This window comes from Phragmites australis, chromosome 24 (genome assembly GCF_958298935.1).
Source record: "Phragmites australis chromosome 24, lpPhrAust1.1, whole genome shotgun sequence".
NCBI classification, from domain to species: domain Eukaryota; kingdom Viridiplantae; phylum Streptophyta; class Magnoliopsida; order Poales; family Poaceae; genus Phragmites; species Phragmites australis.
The window spans coordinates 8156663-8162662 of NC_084944.1; positions in this window are offsets into that span (position 1 = coordinate 8156663).

The following is a 6000-nucleotide window of genomic DNA, read 5'->3' on the forward strand; positions in this document are numbered from 1 at the left end:
TAAAAATATTTCCAACCATAGGTTATTTGGTGAAAAGGTGAGTTCCTTTGTAATGTTTTATTTATATGCATTTTTATCATTTTATGTGATATTCTTTTTTTAATTCAATTTGAGTTCAAAAATGCACAAATTGATTGTGCAGCATTTGGATGAACTGGCAAGTTCAATGATATGTTCTGAAGTGGAACAAAAGAACTCAACTTTGTGAAAGTTCGAGGCTTACATGAGGTAATATATGTGCACAAAACAAGGAGGAGCCGGGTTAGAGTACGAGAAAATGCCTTGAAGATCATCCCAAGATCATTGTCAGTAATGCTAGATCTTTTTTTTTTTTCAAAGTGGAGACCCACACTATGCAGCTGCACAGGAGCTGCACAGCGTCTCCGGGGGTGGGAGCCGGGGATCGAACCCGGGTCTCCCACTTGAGAGCAGCCTCGAGGAACCACTGGTTCGGCTGCCCTCCCAGTAATGCTAGATCTGGAGATGTAAACATGTAAAATCAGGTACTATTTGATCATCTCCAAACATTTACACCTCGTAAAAGAGTGCCTACCCGCTTAAATCAAGCAATTCCAAGCTTGCATAAGAACGAACAATATATGCAACAGCTGCATCTGTTATTTTTGATCCTAGAACCGAAGACAGCATGCATAGGCCCCTGGTGAAAGGATTAAAAAAAGATTAAATAGGTCATTGAAATCAATTTGTGCAAGAAATGAACTTGTGCATATCATTGAATTACCCCGTTCATCCAAATCCTGCACAATCAATTTGTGCATGTTTGAATTCAAATTGAATTAAAAAGAGAATATCACATAAAATGATAAAAATGCATATAACTGGAGCATTAAAAAGGAACTGACATTTTCACAAAATAACCTATGGGTTGGAAACATTTTTATATATTAGTGAATTTTTTCTGATTTTTGAAAATTTATTTGAGGCTCTAGTTTGCTCATAAAAATATTTAGAATTTTTGGACCACTATTTTAATCTCAGATAAAATCAAGAGTTAAATAAAAAACGCGAACACTAATGTACACAAACAGACACGTACACGTACGGCAGTACCAACTAGAGAAGCTCTCGCCCGATCAGTGGGGGAGAGCAAGGTCTCACCCTATGAACGGGTGAGAACTCATTGAAACATATTTAATATGCTCTGGTCGCGGGGGCTCATAAGGTCTCGTCCGTTCATCACGTGAGAACTTGATCTCGCTCGATGAACAGGCGACGGTAGCCTATTCTTGCAATTTGTTAAAACGGATGTGTATTTTTGTAAATATTAAAAAAATAAAAATATATAAATAAAAAATTCCTAGATGAGGCTGCTCACGGTATATCAGGCCCGGCTCGATCCAGTTAGGCTCGAAAAATCAGGGCCAACAACCTTACCGGACCAACCATGGCTGGGTTAAAGACATGTGTCTTGAAAGGAACCGGGCTTGGCCTGAGCCTGAATTGATCTTTATTTTGAGTTTTTTTTATTTTTTATTAAAAATTTAAATAAATAAATTTCCTGCAGAAGAATTTGCAAAACTAGACGTCTGCATCCCTCTCAGGGGGCTGCAGCCCTCTGAGAGGGCGGTTAGGGGTACTAACCGCCCCCTGAGAGGGCGGTAGGCCTAACCGCCCCCTCAGAGGGTGGCAAGAGGGGCTAACCGCCCTCTCAGGGGGCGGTTAGGCCCAGAGAGGGCGGTTTGCCCCTTGCCGCCCTCTGAGGGGGCTGTTAGGGCCATTTTTTCCTCTAAAAATGTAATTTTTTTTTGTGTAATTAAAGAAATAAAAAGGAAGGGGTATAAGGAAATTAAGAATTTAAATTTGGAGTAGGTTTAATAGTCAGAGAATAAAAAATCAGTAATTAGTAGTCGCAGTATTTTACGTGGGTATGGGGTGCGAACGAGGACAAACATAGTATTAAACATAGGGTGAAAATATTACAATACACTGTAACCGCGACGATACGATGAGGAAACAAAGGTGGCATGTACGGTTCGCACTAAGACCTACTTATTAGTGCGCCGATCTTAATCATAACATGCATTAGGGAGGAAAAGTATGTCAGGTTACATTAGGTACTCTCTACTGAGTGCATCTAGGATACTTTCCCTTTTGGAGAGCATCGGGACCTGCCGCCTTAGCACAGCGGGCTCTCTCCCGCTTCTTTTCCCTCTCAGCCTCCCGAGCCTGAGCCACGGTACGGTCGTGCGCCGCCTTTCTCATGCGCTCTTCTTCCTCCCGTTTGAGGCGAAGTTCCTCTTGCTGTTGCTCGTACTCCCGACGTGCGTACGCTTCCCTTCTCCACCTCATTTTCATGTCGACCCACTGCTTCTATGAGTCATTTTGCTCATTGTCGAGCCACTGAATAAAATCACAGAGCAGTGGAGGGGACTGAACAAATGGAACAAGATGAGCGGTTAGTAAAAGAGGGTGCGAAATCGGAAGAGATGAGGCGGATATCTGTTACCGTACCAGTCGATAACCAGTTGTTGCATGTCGAGGCTTGTCATACTCGTAGTTGGCACACATGAAGAAGCGCAGCCCGTAGGTGTATGAGATGTCCTACGACTCGCGGAGCTTACAAAGGTCACCACAGAAGCACATTAGTGGTTCGAGACCTTCAGGTATGGTAGTCCCCCAATGTTTTTTTGGTGGGTTTGATGGAGCTGAGGAAGACATTGCACTTGAGAGATATGAGAAATGAGCGATGCTTCAATGTAAGGAGGTTCGGCTATTTATAGTTGGGGGAGGCAGGAGTATTGGATTCGCTCGTAAAGAAAGGAGTGAGGGCAGGGGCGTAGCTGGCGGCAGGAGCATCAGATTCCATCTTGAAGAATGAGAAAGTTGTGTCATTGCTCATGGTCAGAGATTCCATATTTATTGGTACCCGTGTTGTCATTTATTGTTTGGAAAAAGCTAGGTAGTGTTGTCACATCTTGTTTAAAGCCTGCGCTAGGAGGCATGTGTTGTCAAGTCATGGTTAAAGTTTAGTGGTATGGTCACTTCTTCATTGAACGTGTCTGAATACGAAATGCATTTACGACATGCTCAGTCGACCATACAAAGTAAATGTGTCTTAATACATAGGAGTACATCACGAAGCGAATATGCATATGTAAGTTACATAAAATGTAAAATGCTACTGCTGCCTCCCTCGTTGCCGTTGTCCGTGCGCCCCATCGTGGTCCCGATGCCGCTGGTTAACCCTCACGTGACCCTTGGAGTAGGTGAGAGGGTCGAGTGGACCGACGTGTCTGGTAGGCCTAGTAGGGACCACCGGTGTCGAGGGCTCGTCCTGCGTGGGCTGTGTCTGAAGGGGAGCACTGGAAACCTAGGACCGCTGGAGGACGTCGTAGTCAGGTGTGCCCCCGAAGAAGTCACGGACGATGTTGTATGCGGCGTCGGGGCCAGCCTCATCCTCCTGACTAGGGTAGGAGGATTGTGAAGGCTCCGCAGGCGTCCATGTGTACTGGCTGGAGAAGCCTACGAACAAATAATCACGTTAGATACGAACAATATGGTATTGAAAGTAGTAGTAAAAATTGTATAATTGTACCTGTGTGGTATGACGGTGCAGCAGAAGAAGGCCACGCTGACGTGCCATAGTATGGCTCGTACGTGGCGGGCGGGGTCGGGCGTGGGGCCGCCGAAGATGGACCGGCCTCGTCACTGAAGTAACCTGAGCACAATATTAACTTATTTTGCTGAAAGTATTACAAACTAGGATGAAGGGTGCCGGCAGTACCTGAGGGTGGACGCACAGGGCTCGATCTACGAGGCTGTGTCGAGACTTGTGCAGGCGGACCTAATGAATGTTTAATAATAATAAGTAAAGGATATTGTTCAATATTATTCAAAAGTATAATTCGTACCAAGTTGCTCCGAGCCTCCATGACGTGGTAGAAGGGGTCGTGTGGGTGCCGACACGGAAGAACGTCGGTGCACGTCTGACGGCCGAGACGAGTTGGCGTGGACACCACTGGACCTGGGAGGTGCCCCTGCTACATCTGTGGTAGATCGGCAGGAGGTAAGCTTCAAGGTGCGCGCCGTCTTGTCGAAAACCCGCTTAATGAAGCTCGCAACATCCGACGCACTTAGGTGGTGCCCTTGCCGGACGCGATCCATGGCAGCAGTTGCATCCCTATGTACATCATAAACGATATCTGCCTGCGGATACGAACAGAAGTAAACAATTACAGTATACGGTTGTGTTCGTTCAATATGGACTACGGACTTCAAAAAGTAACTTACTGCTAATGCGGCGTCCTCGTCCCAATGCACCGGGTATGCCTCCGTTGTCGATGCGATGTGGGGCTGGACACCCTCAGGGGTGTAGGTGACACGGGTCCGCGTACGTGGAACATACCACTGTAGGTACTCCCTGAAGTTCCGCTCGCTGTGGGGACGAGCCTCCTCCACGACGTCCTGTATCGCTTGGGCCCATGTTGCCACGTAAGGGGCCAAGCGCTCTGCCCAGAGGTTGCCAGCTGGCTGGCCTTTCCGCGTGTACCTGCATTCGAACCACGGTAAATGTAAGTCACAGTGAAACAAAGGTTGCTAAAACTGTAATTTTGCATATGTACCTGTGGACTTGCACGGGGACACTACGGATGTGGACGAGCGGGAATGCCTGGTGACGGCCAAACTGCCGCATGACGCGGTGCGGTGAGTACTCTTCGACGTAGATGTCGAAGACAAAGGGCGCCTTCGTGAGCCAGTACTCCTCGTCGCGGGTGCACAAGGGTGACAAACCCAACCCTGCACGCGCCTGCACGGCCAAGATGCTGTATGGCTCCCATACCACGTCGTCAGGACGTAGCCTGTCAACTGGGTACGAAAATGCTCGTACGCACTGCGAGGCTGCTCGTGCGCCCAGTGTGGCTGCGTGACAAACATCAATACAAATATTTAGAGACAAAAAGAATACGAAGAAAACTGTTAATGTAAAATATGTACCCGATGACGACACCACATCAAGGCCATAGTAGGCGCGTCCTCGTCCGGCTCGCCGTACCATTCCTCTGGGTACAGGGAGCGGTCCACCACCATCCTGCCTATGGAGAAATGCTCGTACGACCACAGCTGCAGAAGAAGTGGACACCCGGTGAAAGTGGCTAGTGGCTCCTTCTTCGTGCATACGTCGCAGAGCGCCCGATACGTCGCAGCAAGAACAGCGGATGCCCAGCTGAACGGCGGTACGTCCTCCGCATCAGCGTCCCCTATCGACCGGGCATACGGCACAAGCGTCCTGGTAACTAGGTGGCCTTGGCCACTAGTGAACATTACCCACCCAAACAACCAAAGCAGGAAGTCCTCCAAATGCCTCGAGACCGCGTATGCGTTGGCGTGTGGGTGTATGTACGCATATTGCCTACGAAGCATATGGTGCTCCGCACACGCAGCTATGACGTGTGTACAAGGTTTGTGGAGTAATTGTGGCTTCTGACAACTACATATGCATGTCCCACTCCTTAGCACACACTCTTGAACATGCCGCTCACGTCTACCCCCCCTCCGACCCTTATCCCAACACAGGACACTGAACTTGTGCTCTGCAGTGCCCTCTTGATTTGCGCAATGCATGTGGACCTTCTTATTAGCCTTCTCCATATACTCACATAGCATCCGTCCGTAAAGCATACGACTGTCCTCCATTACAACCTTAGCAGCTGCATACCGATCAATAAAGTACTTACAGGTTACATGCAAAATGCCTTCTACAATTCCAACTAGTGGTAGGGACCTCATTCCTCGCATGACCCAGTTATAAACCTCTGCAATATTTGTAGTCATTACTCCATACCTTGCACCACCACTGTCGTACAACAGAGCCTATTTTTCATTCGGCTCATTGCGTATCCACTGTGAGAAGCTCCTAATAGATGAGCCTGATCTCCTTACAATCTGCGAAGTATCGGTTGGGAGAGGACCGAGAGCTATTGGTTCATCACCATTAGGTGCAGCCTCCGCAGTTTGTTTTAGAGTCAGTTCATCAAGTCT